The sequence below is a fragment of the Dipodomys ordii genome, unplaced genomic scaffold, assembly GCF_000151885.1.
Source record: "Dipodomys ordii isolate 6190 unplaced genomic scaffold, Dord_2.0 Scaffold126, whole genome shotgun sequence".
Taxonomy (NCBI): Eukaryota; Metazoa; Chordata; class Mammalia; order Rodentia; family Heteromyidae; genus Dipodomys; species Dipodomys ordii.
Genome location: NW_012267342.1, coordinates 5622828 through 5641725, shown reverse-complemented (window position 1 = coordinate 5641725; position 18898 = coordinate 5622828). Strand labels below are relative to the sequence as shown.

The following is an 18898-nucleotide window of genomic DNA, read 5'->3' as shown; positions in this document are numbered from 1 at the left end:
GAAGTCACTATTTCTTTATGCTAATGTCTTTCCCCACACATTTTAAACTTTTTAATAAAATTCATCTTAAAGATAAATGTTTGTAGACACACTGTTTGGAGAAGCAGCAGGATCACGTATCCTCCAAGTCATTTTGCAATTTGGATGCTCATTTAAGCTTTATGGAAAGTCTTCTTCCACATGCCACCAGAAGCATTTTGACTGCTACATCCCATGACATAAAAGACATGAATACTTGCACAGGGCTTTTTTTTTTTCTTGGCTAACTCAAGAAAATAAAGTACCCTAACTTTAAATGAAACAATGCCAATATATTATGTGTAAATGAAGGCAGTATAATCAGTTACTTTTACAAGGCCAGAAATTACGTTTATTTTTTTTACAAAAATTTATTTTAGGTAATTTCAGTTGTATCTTGAGCATTATACTTTGGCAGCTGCCAGAAAGATGACAAAAAATGAGCAGTTCCAATTGTTCAAGGACAAGCTGTGAACTATGGAGTATCTAAATCACCTTTTGGCATTCTTTTCATCAGATGGATAATGAAACAATCTCCCTTTTACTGAATTTGGATAACTAACTGATGACTTAATATCATCCAAACGTTAATGCCTATCTTAACATACATTTTGGAAAGTCATTAAATAAGCAGTGTTTCTCAATGAACTCATTTTGAGGCATTGTTCAAGGTGTGAAAGGAAAAAAATAACACTTCAGTACCCATAGAAAATGATAGGGTGGTAGACTGTCCTTGTACATGAATAAAATAGAAGTTTCTCTGAATACTTCTGGCAAATTATTCCATTTTTTCACTTTTCAAATTAACATTCTGGATTTCACCATAGCCCTGATGATTACCTGTGATAGACTTGTCATATTTAGTACTAGAGATTTTTCATGAAAAAACATACTGACTCTGTGATGAACTCAAAGTGTGCAGATTCCAAGGAGAATATTTGTGTATTAAGAAGGATTTGATCTACAACTCTGAGCAAATTATGAATCTCTGAAATGAGAAAAATCCAACTGAATAATTTCTAAGGACATGTGTGTTTCTAATAGCTTTATTTCCAAACTGAATTGTAATTCTTTATTGGCAGATAAAGGCTTACCTTATCTTTTGAATTGTCAAACATAAGTAATACATAGAAACATGATCTATTTAAGTAGATGGTTTCATGTATTTTTATATTAACTGTAGATTTTGCTCATGTAATGTATGTTTCCAGTAGCTTTAACTGCATTTATGTTAACTATATTTATACAATAACTTCTCATGTTTAAGTACGTCTTATTTTCATTGTTGATCACATTCAATATGTTATGTGGATTTTAGGGAGAAAGGCAAGAAAATAGTAAAGGAGTAATCTTTTAGCTCAGAAACAAGGCTAAACAAAAGCAAAGTGAGTTCAACAATATAGGAAGGAAACCTCAGGGAAGACATCATAATAATCAACAGGATTGATCTTCATCCTCGTTATCGTTTGCAAAGCAGACCTTTTGCTAAACCAACAGTAGTTATAATCTCCAACTGCCTCTAATTCAGGTGATGATTAAAGCACATGATGATCTAAATACATGCATCATATCATCACTCACAATTTTGAAGTCATTGTCCTGTTTGTGGTCATGAGTATTTGTAATACAAGTTCCAGATCAGATACTTGGGTCAGAATATTAAAATATGCACTTTTCAAAACAAATAATTTTTAACCACAAAGCACTGACTATAAAAATATTCTTTGACATTTACTATAAGTTAACTAATATTTGGGAGATACGAATATGAGCAAGAAAAAGGAGCACAACTCACATAATTAGTACTAATATAACCCAATCGAGAAAAGATTTTCACTAACTATACAACAGATAAGGGCTTCATACACAAAATATACCTAGAGCTCAAAAAAACCTCCAAAAACAAATCCTCAAAGGAACAACTTTTTGGAGAGGAAATAGAAATAGTGAATAGACACAAGGAGAAATGTTCAACATCTTTGGTGAGAAAATGAATGCAAATCAAAACTACGTTGAAATTCCATTTCATCACAGTTAGAACAGATGCTTGTGGGGAGTTTGGGGGGTGTTGAGTAGGGTAAGTGAGAAAAAAACAAGGGAGGGTTGAAAATGTTCAACAAGAAATGTATTCATTACCTATCTTACATAGCTGTAACCTCTCTGACATCACTCTTAAAATAAAATTAAATTAAAAAATAAGCAAATCTTAAAATGTCACCAGTAAAAAGATGTGTTATATTTACAGATGACAGTTACTCAGACTGTGTTGTGTATGGATTTCAAAAATTTAAGAAAACCACAATAATAAAAATAAAACTGTCAAACTCAATATTCAACTCTCAATCTCTCTCTCTCTCTCTCTCTCTCTCTCTCTCTCTCTCTCACTTGAGGTCTCGCTTTTCACTTTTTCACTCACAGCTAGGGATCCACTAAATTTCAGCCACACCTTCAATTACAAGCTCAATACTTACAGAAAAAAGATGGTTAGACAAATTTATTGTTCTTATACTTACATTCTAAGTTTAGCTTTTAAAGTCACTCACTCTGATCTAATCTGATTCTTACTTCTTTCCATGAAGTCCTCATAGAAGAGTTAGTATACACTCATACATCAATCTACTTGTAGTTAGTGTATAGATCAATTACACACACCCCATGAACTCTCTTTTCTTTTCTTCTTTCTCTCTTTTTTTTCTTTTTTTCTGGTCACAGGGCCTGAACTCTGCCTGGGCACTGTCCCTCTACCACTTGAGCCAGAGCACCAAGTCCAGCATTTTCTGCTTAGGTGATGCTGAGGAACCGAACTGAGGGCCTCATGCTTGCAAGGCAAGCATTCTACCACTAAGCCACCTTCTCAGACCCAAGAAATCTTTTTTCTACCTATTTTTTTTTATTTAAAAAATTGGTTTTCTATTTTTTTAATCATTTTTATTTTAGGCTTTGTATAACATTCACTCTTTACTCTTTTCCCTTTTGGGCCTTTTTTTTTTCTTTTGCATTATTTTATTCCTGTTCTATTCATCCCCAGATATATATCCATCTTTGATTATTAGACATCATCCTTCATTGTGTGCATACTTAATTTAGATAACAATCACACAATTCACAAACTCTCAGACTTAAATCCCTTAATCATAGTATTATGTATTTATTCTTATATAATTTTTAAGTTTTTCATTTAAGAAAATATTTTAATTTTTCCTTGTTTTTATTTATTTCTTCTCCTTTCCTTCTATCCGTTTCCTCTCTCTGAATTTAGGTTGTGGTTATATTCCCTTCCTACTTTTCTCTCCCTAAATTCCTCACATCTTATTTACTCCTTACAATTCTCCCTAAACCTATTAATTTCTGTACTCCTCACAAGTCTTCCTAAACCTATTAATTTCTGGTCTGCTGACTCCTTTTATGATGTTCTTAGTCCTTTGATTCTTAGTTGTTTGTTGTTAATCTAGATTGTACCTGTTGAACTAAATTGAACACATACTCATTTTGACTGCATCAATAAATCTGTGCAACTACAGAGCTCTAGATGATGCTTGTCTTCAAATAGTATTCTACTGTTAAATTAATTTTACTTTGATACCCAAATGGGCAGAACAAGTTAGAGAAACAAGAAAAATGGCAAGTCCAGGTATCTCAACTCCTGCTCATGATAATCAGGCAACAGAGCAGTTAATGAATAATCCAGAGGATAGTTCCCAAAATACTCTACAAACACTACTGCTAAACATGCTGAATGAACACATTGAAAGCCTGCAAAGGACTCTGTGCAATCATGTTAGGGAAATGAGTGAGCGTGATGAGGCTAACTGAAGATTAATACAGGAACTTCTCAATCATGAAGATACTAATCAAAGATTAATAGAGGAATTGCTTGAGCTGTATAAGAATAGACAAATGATTAATAGAAACAACCATGGAATCTACAAACAGAAAGCTGGAGGAATCCATGGAGGCCACAAAGGAAATGCTGGATGAAGCCCAACAGAAGGAAAGGGAGTCCAATGAAACTATAACCAATCAAATAATTTGAGAATGAATATTGAAAACCAAATTATGGAGGTAAAGAAGTCCATACAAGATCTAAAACAAAGACATTGAAATAAAATTTGACCAATTAGAAGGAATGGAAATAAAGACATTGAAATAAAATTTGACCAATTAGAAGGAATGGAAATAAAATACAAAGTAGAAAATCTTGATGGTAGGTTAAACCATGCAGAAGATAGAATCTCTGAGATTGAAGACAGCTTAGACATAATAGTAAAAGAACAGATAAGTATTCTAGACAAATCCAAAAAATATGATAGAACTATTCAACATTTATAAGACACTATCAGAAGGCCTAATTTGAGGATAATGGCTGTAGAGGAGGGGATATAGACAGAAGTGAAAGGTCTAAGAAATTTATTTAACAGGATTGTAGCAGAGAACATTCCAAATATGCACAAGGATAGTCCTATTCATATACAAGAAGCTTTTAGAAACCCAAATAGACCAGACCAGAACAAGACATCCCACAGTCACATTGTAATCCACACAGGATCAATTGAGACCAAGGAAAGGATCCTTAAAGCAGTCCAGGAGAAAAGATCAGTCACTTATAAAGGGAAACCAATCAGAATAACTCAAGATTTCTCAGCAGAGACAATTAAAGCAAGAAGAGCCTGGAATGATGTAGGTCATGCCCTAAAGACAAACAACGATTAACCAAGAATACTGTACCCAGCTAAACTCTCCTTCACAATGGAAGGTCAAATAAAAACGCTCCATAGAAAAGAAAAATTGAAACAATGTATCTCCACAAAACCAGCCCTACAGAAGATAAGTAAAGATATCCTACACCTAGGAAACCAACAAGAGCAAAATAAAGGCCAAGAAACAGCCCCCAGAAAATCCAGGAAGCATAGGAAGAACCCAGTTGGCACAGCCCCCCAAAAGGTGGATAAGATGGCAGAAACTACCCAAAACCTCTCAGTCCCAACTGTCAACATGAATGGACTTAACTTTCCAATTAAGCCACATAGATTGTCTAGTTGCATCAAAAAACAAGATCCTTCTATCTTCTGCCTTCAAGAAACACACCTTGCTCACAAAAACAAATATAATCTGAAAGTGAAAGGTTGGAATAAAATCTACCATGCACATGGCCCCCAGAAATGGACAGGAGTTGCAATTCTAATATCAGATGAAATAGACTTCAAATTAAAATTAGCAAAAAGAGATCAAAATGTCATTACATTCTGATTAAGGGATATCACCTTCAAGAGGATATTACAATTCTACGTATCTATTCACCAAATAATGGAGCCCCAAATTTATCCAAGAAACACTACTTTCACTAAAATGACACATAGATTCAAAGACATTAATTATTGAGGACTTTAACACATCATTATCCTTACTGGATAAGTCAACCCAACAAAAACTCAACAGAAAAACTTCAGACATAAACAACTTCATAGATCAACTAGACTTCACAGAAATCTACCAAATATTTCACCCAGCAGTATCAGAATACATGTTCTTAGCAGCACATGGAACATTCTCCAAAACACACGACATTTTAGGTCACAAAGGAAATTTGTCCAAATTCAGAAACATTGAAATTAGGCCCTGCATTCTCTCAGACCACGAGGGAATAAAATTAGAATTCAATACCAAAAGCCACCAAAGAAAATCTTGTAATACATGGAAACTGAACAACACACTGTTGGACCACCAGTCGGTCATGGAAGAGATTAGAATTGAAATTCAAATGTTCATGCTATTCAACAAAAATTAGCAGAGAGATTATCTCTCCTCTGGGACACAGCAAAGGCAGTATTCAGAGGCAAGTATATAAGTCTGAGTTCCTACTTCAACAAATTGGAGATATCTGAACCCACTAATTTAATGAGGCACCCGTAGCACCTTGAAACAAAGTAACAAGCTAAACCCCAATCCAGTAGACAGAAACAAATAAATAAAAGTAAATCGGAATTAAATGAATTAGAGTCCCCCCAAAAAAGCATAGTATGAACAAAACAAAGAGGTGGTTCTTCAAAACAATTAAATACATTGACAGACCCTTATCAAATCTTATTAGAAAAAGGGAAACACACTCAAATGAACAACCTCAGAGATGAGAATAGAAACAATCCCACAGAAACAACCATCATCCAGAACATTATAAGGGAATACATCTCAATCCTTTATGGTAATAAGCTTAAGAATCTGGAAGAAATGGACAAATTTCTAGCAACAACTACATGTCAAAACTAAACCACGATGATTTAAACCATCTTAACAGACCCACAACAAGCATCAAAATAGAAACAGAAATTAATGACTTCCAACCCAGGAAAAGCCCAGGACCAGATTGTTTTATAGCTGCATTCTGTAAGGCCTTCAAAGCAGAACTCCTCCAACTCTTCAATGAAATTGAAAGTGAAAGTTCGCTACCAAACTCTATATGAAGCCCTCTTAACCCTCATCCCCAAACCAGTCAAGGCCTCATCAAAGAAAGAGAACTATAGACCTATATCTTTGATGAACACCGACAAAGAATTTCTGAACAAAATTTTGGCCAATCGACTTCAACAACTCATAAAAAATAATCATACACCATGATCAAACAGGATTCATTTTAGGGATGCAAAGCTGTTTCAATATAAGCAAATAATAATTATTCACATCAATGAGAGCAAGGATAAAAACCACATAATTATCTCAATGGATGCAGAAAAAGAATTGGTCAAAAGCTGGGGGCCGATGGCTTCAGCCTGTAATCCTAGCTACTCAGGAGGCTGAGATCTGAGGATTGCTGTTCAAAGCCAGCCCTGGCAGGAAAGTCCATGAAAATCCACCAGAAAACTGGAAGTGGTGCTGTAGCTCAAGTGGTAGAGCACTAGCCTTGAGCTGAAGAGCTGAAGGACAGCCCTCAGCCCCAGAGTTCAAGCCCTATGACCAAGAGAAAAAACAAAAACAACAACAACAAAAACCCTTTATGATGAAAGCTCTGGAGAAACTAGGAATCCATGGAACATTCCTCAATATAATAAATTCTGTGTAGACCAAATGTATAGCCAGCATTATACTTAATGGAGAAAATGTTAAGCCATTTCATCTAAATTCAGAAACAAGACAGGGATATCCACTGTCTCCACTTCTCTTCAATTTAGTATTAGAATGCCTAGCAAGAGGAATAAGACAATATTCAAACATAAAGGGGATTGAAATAGGGAAAGATGGAGTAAAACTCTCCCTCTTTGCAGATGTCATGATCTTGTATGTAAAGCACCCCCACAGACTCCATCCCAAGTTACTATAGGTGATCTGAAAAATTGGCAATGTAGCAGGGTCTAAAATAAATCCTCAAAAATCAATGGCTTTTCTGTAAGCAAATATTGAGAAGAGCATGGCTAAAATCAGGAAAGCAACTCTTTTAGTAATAGCCCACCCCCAAAAAAAAAATACCTAGTAGTTAACATAACTAAAGTAGTATAGGACCTCTATGATGAAAACTTTAAAACCCTGGAAAAGGAAATTAAAAGCAGAAGTAAGGATCTGGAAAAACCTCCCATGTTCCTGGATTGGGAGGATCAATACTGTGAAATTGGCAGTACTGCCAAAGGATATCTACAAATTCAATGTGAAACTTATCAATATTCCAACCTCATTCTTCAATGAAATAGAAGAAGCAATTCAAAAATTCATATGGAACAAAAAAAGACCCTAAATAGCAAAAACAATCCTTAGCAGAAAGAACAGTGCTGGAAGAATATCAATACCAAATTTCAAACACTACTACAAAGCCATAGTAATCAAAAAGCTTGGTACTGGCACAAGAACAGACCTGAGGACCAATGGAATAGAAGTGAAGACCCAGAAATGATCCCATAGAACTATAGTAACCTAATCTTCAATAAGGAAGCTAAAAAAATAGAATGTAAGGAAGGCATCCTCTTCAGTAAATGGTGCTGGAAAAATTGGTTGAACACCTGTGGAAAACTAAATGTAGAACTAGAATCAACTCCAAATGGATCAAAGGCCTGGAAGTCATAGCAAACAGCCTGAAAACATTACAGGAAGGAATAGGAAAAACTCTAGGGCTCCTTAGCACAGGCTGAATTTTTTTTTAATAGAGATCCAGAAACACAGCAAATCAAAGAAAATTTGGACAAATGGTATTGCATGAAACTTAAGAGCTCCTGCAAAGCAAAGACATAGTAAGATCAATAGAAAGCCCATGGACTGGGATAAGATCTTCACTAACTATATAACAGACAAGGGACTCTCATCTGAAATATACTTAGAACTCAAAAAATTAAATTCCCAAAAAACACATCCTCAAAGAAAAAAAATCATCCCATCAACCATTGGGCTAATGAATTAAAGAAAGACATATATGCAGAGGAAATAAGTGTGGCCAATAAACACATGAAGAAAATGCTCAATTTCTATGCCCATAAGAGAAATGCAAATCAAAACAACAGTGAGATTCTATCTCACCCTAGTTAGAATGGCTAAAATCAAGAAAACTCATAACAACAGATGCTGGATGGGTTGTGGCAGAAAGAAACCCCACTGTGTTGTTGGTGAGAGTGTATGGAGGTTCCTCCAAAGACTGCACATAGAGCTCCCCTATGACCCAGAAATCCCACTTTTGGACATTTATCCAAACGATCACCAACATTACCATGGTAAAGCTACCAGCATAACTATGTTTATCGCAGCATTATTCACCATAGCTAAAATATCGAGCCATTACAGATGCCCCTCAGTAGATGGATGGATCAAGAAAATGAATATATATAATATATAATATATATATATGAATTCTATGTCTCCATCAGAAAGAATGGCACAGCTCCCTTTGTTAGGAATTGGAAAGAGTTGGAAAAAATTATATTAAGTGAAGTAAGCCAGGCCCAAAGAACATAGGTCCCATGGTTTCCCTTATTTGTAATAACTAGTATAGGTCTAGGACAATCATAAAAGGTAGAAAAAAGAACAACTATGCACATATGACCATATAAGATCATGCTAAGCAAAATGAACCTCAAGATAGGGTCACAAGAGGTTTTAATTTTGTTGCTGTTGTTTTTAATATACTTATAATGAATTGTGTGATTTTTTTGTTTCTTTTGTATGATCTTCCCTCCTGCTAGAACCCCTGTTTTCAGTGTATTTGAATCTAGTGCCCTTTATCTTACATATACATTTTTCTAATTTGGGGAGAAGGGAACTAACAGCTGCAATCAGGATAATGGTTGACCCACTGTAACAATGAATGTACAAGACACTATGTTGAAAAGAAACTTTATATCTTGGGGGTGGGGTAGGGAAGAGTTGGGAAGGTGGGAAGGGAAACCAAAGGAGAGAGTAACAATGTTCCATAGGAAATTTACTCATTACCTTACTCATGTAACTGTAACCACTTTGTACAGTATCTTTACAATAAAAAATATGTATTTAAAAAATTGGAAAGTCGTACCAGAGTAAATGTTCATAATTATTTCTAACCTCTAACTTATGCATAGAAGTTACTGGTAAGCATAATAATATGATTAGTTAAAAATGTTATAAGTCACAAATTGTAATATATGGTAACATTGTTTTTGTATGTCCTAATCATATTTAGATTTTAATTGTTTTCCAAGAGAACTTAGCTTATTAAAGATAGTTTTATATTTATCATACTTATTTTACTTTTATTCATATCTATAAAGACAGGTATTTTAGGTTTAGAGTTAAGCTTAGGAAGTATTTTCATGCTGGTTGGACAACACAAGTCTATGATTATGACATTGTGAAAATGACAAAGGTGAGGTCCTTCTTCCTAATGATTATATTTTCAGCATGTATCCCCATCTAATTCATCATGTACTTACTTAACCATATTTAGTGTGTATTTTTCTATTAGAATCACTTTCCTGGGAGAACAGGTATCTTTGTTTGGTTCACTATACCACTTGTGAGTGAAGAGGAATGAAAGCAAAAGTAAAGTTTCCTGAGGGTAAGGAGAGGACGATAAGACAGGAACAAAGAAGAATCTTTAAAGTTTCCTTCAGAGAAGAAAGGTGAAAAACTACATAATTTAATATTGTGGGAGAAAATTATTTTCCAGTATTTTGGGATAAAATTGTACCATATCAGACACAGAAATATATATATATATATTTCTGTGTCTGATATATATATATATATATATATATATATATATATGAGAAGAGATAAAAAATTACAGCTTAACCCAGCTGTCTATGAATGACATGTTAATTCAGTCATCACACTCATGATCTATTGCCACAATAAACCAAAGAACTGAACTAGTTGCGTAATTTATCACATTATATATTATATTTATCATAAATATCACATATATAGATATTTATTTTTGAAAGGGAATATTTCCTTATAGTTTTTCAGATATATTATTACCTTTATACATCTAAAAATTTAAACTAGCTTATCCAACAAGATAATACAACTTATTTTCCCATGAGATATAAATGGCATGAGGTCTAGATTCATATATTAAACTTCAAGGCTCCCTGTTTACCTGACAAATATCTAACTATCAAAATTGAAATAAGAAGAACTAATGCCAAAATATGGGTGGCCCCCCTTGGCCTTACAAACCAAGCAATGCTCTGTATTTATCTGGCACTTGAAAAGTCAAATTTATACTCAAAAAGGACAAGATGAAAATTTGGACCCTTTTCTCCAGAACTCTGAAGGGACTAAAAGTTTTGTTTTGATTTCCTACTCTCTTTGCTGGAGGGAATGAGGATGATTGCATCTGTATTACATATAACTAGAAGGAAATCCATTGTTCTTCCTTGCCATCTATGCACTACAACCTGAGCTCTATTTCCTTCCAGATATTTTAATAATTCTCACTAGCTTTACCAGGTCTAGCTAACAGAGACCTCATTTGTACTCTGGCTGTTGAGCTGGTTGTGTCAATAAAAACTCTGTTCTTTGACCCAGTGTCTTGCATTTCTACAATATTCATGTATATAGAGTACATAACTTGGTAATGTGCAATTCACAGTTCTGGACAAAACAGACACAAATATTAAATATTGATGCTGAACAAAAATAAATCTTGTGATCAAGTAATATCATACATTTCACACAGCACTCCAGCTATGTTCAAAGAACAGAGAGAATAGAGGGCCTTATACATTCTTATGAGTCTTGTGTTCCCAACTATACACATGCTCCCAGATGGCATGATGGAACACAACTGTAATCCTGAGGTAATTTACACCTCTGCACAAATTCTAATTTAAAACAGAAAAGTATTGGATTCCTGAAAAAATAAATGTTTTCCTTTTAAAAGAGGGTTATAGCTGCCTACTAAGTAATTTCTTTGATTGTGAATGTCAAGAATCTTAATTCCCAGGATAGCTCCTAAGACCGAGAAAGAATGAGGGAATGCAGATGAAGCCTGTCATTATGTATTTATACAAAGAATGAAAAAGAAAAAAACTACAGTCTGAATTCACAAAACTTAATTCATAGAAGTCAATGGGGTTTTATCTTTTTTTAAATGGCCCTTTGAGAGAGACTAGAAGTAGAGTAGAGCTTTGGGATTTCTCAATTTAAAAGCCATTATTTCAATGGTTTGCTGGGAGGGCTGCAGAAGGAATAGTCTCCTGTATTTGTCAGTTTGTTTTCTTTTTTTACTTTTCAAACTACACACTTGAAAATGGGGGAAGAGAAATAAAATATTGCTCAGCCCAGCTGTCTACTGAACACATGTTAATGTCAGTCATCACACTCATGTCTACTGCAACAATAAATCAAAGAACTGAACTAGCTGTATAATTTATCACTGCAACATGTCAGCCCAGTGAGCTCTCCCGAAGTTCAAGTGCAGACATGAACTTTGCATCCTTGCTATTATTTACTTCCTCTATTTTTTTTTTGATATAAGAAGACAGAAGGGAAAGATGCAAAGTCAGAATCACAAGACTGCTACATAATTGTCAAAATATCTGGACATGTTTAAAATAAGTTAATATTTGAATATTTTGATTTTAAAAAAGTAAAAAAAAACACTTGAAGATCAATGCGTGTATTTAAGTATTCTAATTTCTTACTTCCTCATGTTAATAATAATATGCTTGGTTTAAAGTAAAATATGAAAAATACATATATTTTGTTTCATGATTCATGATTTCCTTTTTTTTAATTGTTTTTGAGGATTGAACTTGTGCTTTCTAGCAGGCTTGCTACCATTTGAATCCAGTCTGCTTGGTTTGTTAAGTAACACATTTTTCCAGCCTTAGGCCTCTATTTGAATTTTTGGTTCTAAAACCTGGTATATACATTTGACCCACAGTGCAAATGGTAAAATAAATGTTTTTCATAGTACAAAGATGTAATAAAATAATAATAATATGCAACATTATTTATTTTTAAAATATCAGAGAACTTGTAAGATTTTGTTACAGTTGAAAAAAAAATGGTCATCTATGTCCTGTGAATGTTGTTTGATTTCTGACTTTATACTCAGCAATTAATAACCTCAACTGACCTGAGATCGGTTATTTTTCTTTAGCTCACCTCTTCTCTCTAATCTCTCTCTCTTTTCTCTTCTCTTCTCTCCCTCTTCTCTTCTCCCCCTTCCCCCTCTTGTAGTGTCACCAGGCAAAGCATTAAAAAAAACATTTTCTGTTTAAATCAAGGGGAGGATTGAGGTTGCATTAACAATAGAAAAATTATTAGAGTATAAGATTAACTTGATACTATCTGTGTTCACCTCTACTGTTAGATCCCATGATACCTGTCCCATATCTTGGAGAAAACATTGGGCACCTACATAATTCAAGACTATGAAAGAAACACTGAGTAGGTGAAAGAATATGGTGGACTAATAAATTTTTACTCTACGACAGTATACTTAAGTCTTTACAAACTATAACCATAAAAAATGGTATTCTCAGCTAGGTACTTTTGGCTCACACCTATAATCTCAGGAGACTGAGATCTGAAGATAATGATTTAAAAAGAAGCTTATGCAGGAAAGTCTGTGAGAGTTATCTCCATTTAACAAACAAAAGCAGAAGTACAGCTGAGGCTCAAGTGATACAGCAAAAACTCTGGGACAGTGCCCAGGCCCTGAGTTCATATTCCAGGATAGGCACCTAAATCAAAACAAAACAAAACAACAAAAGCTTCTCATTTTCTTATTCAATTCCCATTTGAATACACCCTAGGAAAATTCTCTTCTGAAGCCCAGTATTGAATGTGCCAGAAATCAATAGAGTGTTTTAAAAGTAGAGTTGAGAACTCTGCCTTACCTAGGAATTCTTTATTTAATTATTCTCCATGAAGATAAGAAACCATTACTATATAAAGGATTGTTAGGGGATTATAATGTACATTTTAAGAAATCATCTTCTTCTCTGAAGCATTATTAATAAAATATGTTCCTTCAGATGCAGGTGTAGTTTGATGGAAAGAGCACCACACTGATCCAATACCATCCAAAAGAAAGAACAAAGAAAAATATTACCTCTCCTTTTTCTTAAATTAGCTGATATGTGATGTAAATGTCTCACAAAATTCATTTGATTAGTTTCCAAGGTTAATTAACCTGTACTAAGAGGTAGGGCCTTTAGAAGTTGCTTAAGTCATGAAAATAGAGCCTCGATCTGTAGAATAGTACCTGTTTAGAAGGAATTGAGGAACTGGGTTCACTGCTTTTCTACTTTGCAGATAGTAGTCATCTCTTTTGCATATAATAATCTAGCAAGAAGAAATCATCATCATAATCCTTTGGGGATTTCATTGATTAGTACAGTAGAAAGAAGTAGAAATTTAGATTTTTCTTAGCTTACTTGTACTCTCAAATCTCCTCATATAAATGAAAAGCATTCTTAAAATAGCCTTGTAAATTGAAGGCCTACAGACAACTGCATTCAACCTGAAAAACAAGTCATGTACTTGGTTGCTTTTATGTTTATTTATCTTTCTTTTTGGTGGTATTAGTCTTTCAGCTTCTGGCCTTCTGAATGCTGTGCAAGTGCTATATCCCTGAACCATGCTGACAATCCTTCTTTGCACTCCTTAGTTTTGAGAAAGGTCTTGCTTTCTACCTAGGCATATACTGAAACTGTGATTGTCCTATGTTTTGCTTCTTATCAGACCTTTTATGAAAGGCACTGTGTTTTTCTGGATAAGAATGAATATTGTACACTTTTTTTTTTTTTTGGGTCCGGTCGTGGGGCCTGAACTCTGGGCCTGGGCGCTGTCCCTCAGCTCTTCAGCTCAAGGCTAGCGCTCTACCACTTGAGCCACAGCGCCACTTCCGGCTTTTTTTCTTTTTGCTTATGTGGTGCTGGGGAATCGAACCCAGGGCCTCAGGCATGCAAGGCAAGCGCTCTACCACTGAGCCATCTTCCCAGCCCCTATTGTACACTTTTCCATCAGTGCTATCTTGCAATCACAATTCTCCTGAATGCAGCCTCCTAAGTAGCTGCGATTACAAGTATGAACCCCTGGTGTTCCCATTTATATGTGTGTGTGTATGTGTGTGTGTGTGTGTGTGTGTGTGTGTGTGTAAAAGAAATAAGATATACATTGAAATCAACCTGATAATACAAAAATTAGGACTTCAGAATAATTGGAAATTCATTTATGGTAACTTGGATTACCATAAATGGGTATGACCCTTTTCAGTCTCCTGTGTTTCCTTGTCTGTGGATTTTGTTTGCAAAATAGTATTTTTTAAAGTTATTCATGTGTTAGTTCTCGATTCAGTGCCTGAGTAAATTTAATATGGGAGAAATTTGAGCCATATATGCAGGCAGAAAGGCTAACTTCCCTTGGCTCTCGGTCATTTAATCATTGTATATGAATTTATACAATGAGGCAGGCAGCGGCTAGTCTTTTGAAAATTCTGTCTGATGCCTAACAAATTGAAAGCTTCCAAGAAATATTAAATCAATCCATCAGTAGCAGTATCTCAGGCTGAAGGAACACCAGTTATTTTCTGGGTGAATACACTAGTTGCCCTAGATACTGACCATTATTCTTGTCTAGGAACACATTTCTTTTGAGAGAGTCTAGCTTCAGTAATAGTTTAATTTGCAAGACTAACCAAGCTTAACTGTCACTGAAAATGTATGTGGATTTAAATCAAAGGGATTGTGTTAGAAATAAACACCATTAGCCCTAATGCAATATCATGCTATCTCACCACAAAGGAATATCTTTGGCCCGGAGTTCAGAAAATTACCCTGGAGGATATTTGAAATAGATAACTTTTGTCTTGGGTTTAATACTGAAAATACTTTTTAAAAATTAAATTCACAGAAAACATTTTTATAATTGTTATGTTTATGTTTTCATTTATCACTCAAAAAATACAGGAATATGGAAATTTTGTGATAATTAATGGTGATGCAAAAATGAAAAAACAAATAATATTCATTGTACATGTTAATGTCCTATAGAAGAGGCAATTAAGCAATTTATATTTTATTATAATTCAAATGCATGTTTACATAAATATGTATAACAGAGTTACAATATTTTAAATTGGATTCATTTTTAAATTTATGTAACTCATGAGGAATTTATGACAATAAATATTTGTTAATTCTCATCAGATACCAGGTTGTAAATTACAGATACTTTAACTGTTCAAAATACAAACTATAAGAAATAAATGGTTTTATTATATTTTACACAAAAATGTAGAGTATGAAGATAAACAATAAGTCATGGTCTCAGGTTTCAAATTCATATCTAGCTCCAAAACAAAAATGTATTTATTTCTGCCACATCACACTGTTTTTTGAAAAGTATGATAAACCTATACTCCTTTACTAAAATAATTAAGATATATATCATCATTTCCATATGCATATTCTCCAATAGCAAGTTTCAGAGCAAATGATATAGTTGTATGTAGACCTGAAGATAATCCTAAGCCTAGAACAAGCTTTTGAAATAAAAATAATAATTTTCTCTGAATCACCCATAACTTTAGAACTGAAACAGCCATCACTATCAATTTCAGGATTTATTGTATTCCTTTACAGAGAATCCTATGTGTAGCTATATCACATGGTCATATGAGCCTTAATATATGACCATGTACTACTTAGATGATAAAACTTAGGTAATCCACTCTGTTCACCTTCTCCATATTTATTTCTGTTAGGTTGAAGACTATTATTTGTAAACTCTTAACAAGTAACCAACAAAAAGCTAGAAATGGAGCTGTCAAATGGATAGTACCTGTTCTGAGCAAAATAGCTAAAGGACAGTGCCCAGGCCCTGAGATAAGGCCCCAGTGCCAGTACAAACATGCAAGCATGTTTCTTCAAATTGAAATCCACACATAGAGGTTCTGCTAACTGCAGAATATAATTAGTATATATCATTGTAAGTTTAAAGCAAGGTATTTTCATTTTGCCATCTCACATTTCTAAGAAATTATGAGCATGCTAACTTTTGCTTCTGGAAAATAGAGTATATATACTTTATTTATTTCCCAAACTATATCTAAAGCCATGGCAATTATATATAATATAAACATAAGATTGCTGAAAATAATTGAGAGAGGAAAGAGACCCAGGTAGGTAGTTTGAGACCAGGGAATGATGTGATAATAATTTCCTTGTTTTTAGTTTTGTTTCATTATCTTAAACCTGTAACTGATTAAGATTGAAACCTAGAAATGTCAACATAAAGAAAATAAGTAACCTAATAAAACTCCTCTAACTTAAGCCAAATACATCAAAAGAGGGATAGATTAGAAATAGAAAAAATCATATTATGTAAAAAGTGCCATACTCATGCCAAATAAACAAGACGCACACATACCTGTCCTAGTAAAGAATGAATAGAGAAGATGGACTTCCTTACATTTCTAGCAGCAACAGTATGCCTACTCATTCCTATTTGGACTGATGCCAGGACATACCCAGTGAAGAGTCAAGTGTTTCACCATCATCCATCTATGTGGGAACACATGCACCAAATAGGAAGTGTGAATTCCCAGTCCTCAAACCTAAGTACACAGAAGTCATAATCCAGTTCAGATATCATTTGGGGATTTTGTACCTGTAATTCTACTGGTCAGTAACATCACAGCACCCTCCTCTTGTCTTGCCAGATTAATACCAACTAAAGCTCATGGAGTTTCACAAAACAAAATGAAACTCTAATGGTTCTATCCAAATCATTCATCAAATCAAGAACACAGAAGATTACAAAGGGAATAAAATAAAGTCATACCAATAAAGCTCACAATCAAAGTGACAGAACTGTTAAAATTATCTGTCAAAATTTGTAAAGTGTCCATTAAAAAATGTTCCATTGACTAATGACAGGCACATGAGCCAAATTTGAAAAGTGAAAGCTGTGGAGAAGAAATGGAAAAATCTTCACAAAGAGAAAGTATAAACCAAGGCCTAATGGCAACTTAGAAATTAAAAGCATATTAACTTAAAAAACACAAAAAATGGTTGAGCTTTGTAGCATATTGGAAGGTAAAGAAGCATGAATCAATTCAAGCATCAAACACAATAATAAAAACAAAAACTTCATTCTGAACTACATAAGAAAATAGACTAGAAAAGAAAAAAATATATAAAGAAGCAAATCTTCATTGACGTGCAATTATAAGAAAATGCAAGGCATTTATATGGTAAATGTCTACACAGGAGAAGTTTTCAGTAATTGAAAAGTATTTCATACACAATCAGTAAACACTTTCCAATACATAAGCCTACATACTCAACCCTACATACTGAGCAAATTCCAGAGGAAAAAAATCCCACAAAATTTATGTCAAGTCACATCAGAATTAAAATTTGGAAATTCTGTAAAAGCAAGGGTACATCTGGAGACATGTACTAAGTGAAATTAACAAGGCACAGGCACAAACATTTCATTCATGTGAATGAATTTCATTCAAGTGAAAATTTTAAAATATAATAAAAGTTAAACTCATAAGTAGAGGATAGTCTAGCAGGTAAATTTTATATGGGTAGAGAAGGAGGAGATGTTTGTTAAAGGGCACAAAATTCTAATTGGCTAGGAGGAATAAGCTTTTGCATTATCTATTGTACAAAAACTGAGTACATCAGTTTGACTTAATCTTTTTACAATATATGTGTATCCATATCAAAGCATTATACATGCCATCAAAATAGTTACAGATTATATTTGTGTAAAATAAAACAACTGTCCCCAGAAGTTAAAATATTCTTCGGAAATAAAAAAACGAATTCAACACACTCTTAGATGGAATGTAAAAGAATTTTCCACCATCAGATCTTCAAAGGAAGAGTAGAGTACTCTTTTTAAAACAAGAGTTGTAATAAAAGAAGGAAACCCAAATACCATGAAACAAGAGGAGACCAAATTGATTTAAATCAAACAGGATTTTCCTTTCAGTTTGAATGTTCTAAGTAACTTCTGATGATTGAAGCAACAGAAATCTAACATTATCCTATATGCTTCTAAATGGATATATGGAAATATGCTAGGGCGATTAAATTACAAATGGAAGAATCTAAAGGACCAGAAAGGAATATAAAGTTCCTAAATTTTACCCAAACTGGTAAAAATGACACTAGTTGACCGATTATATATAGTTGTAAATAATGTAGATCTAGATATTGATAAAGACGTAAAATAAAATTAAAAAACATATTTGCAATCTCTACATGTATGTTATTATTCTTTTTGGATATAGATGGACTATTCTAAGTTATGGTGGGAAGCAAAACAATTTTGGAAATAAGAATAAAATGAGAGAAAAAATCTATACAATTTTCACACATTGTATAGCTAATAATATAAAAGACAAAATATAGCTAATGAACCACACTGGTGCAAGGATAGATCCATGAATAAGTGAAAG

The 18898-nt window shown here is 33.8% G+C and overlaps 1 protein-coding gene across 1 annotated transcript in view; it reads right to left on the bottom strand.

Annotated features, from left to right (window-relative positions):
- Positions 1-18898, bottom strand: part of Lrp1b (low density lipoprotein receptor-related protein 1B) — a 1500426-nt gene that overhangs the window by 312676 nt on the left and 1168852 nt on the right. The gene's annotated exons all lie outside the window — the stretch shown is intronic.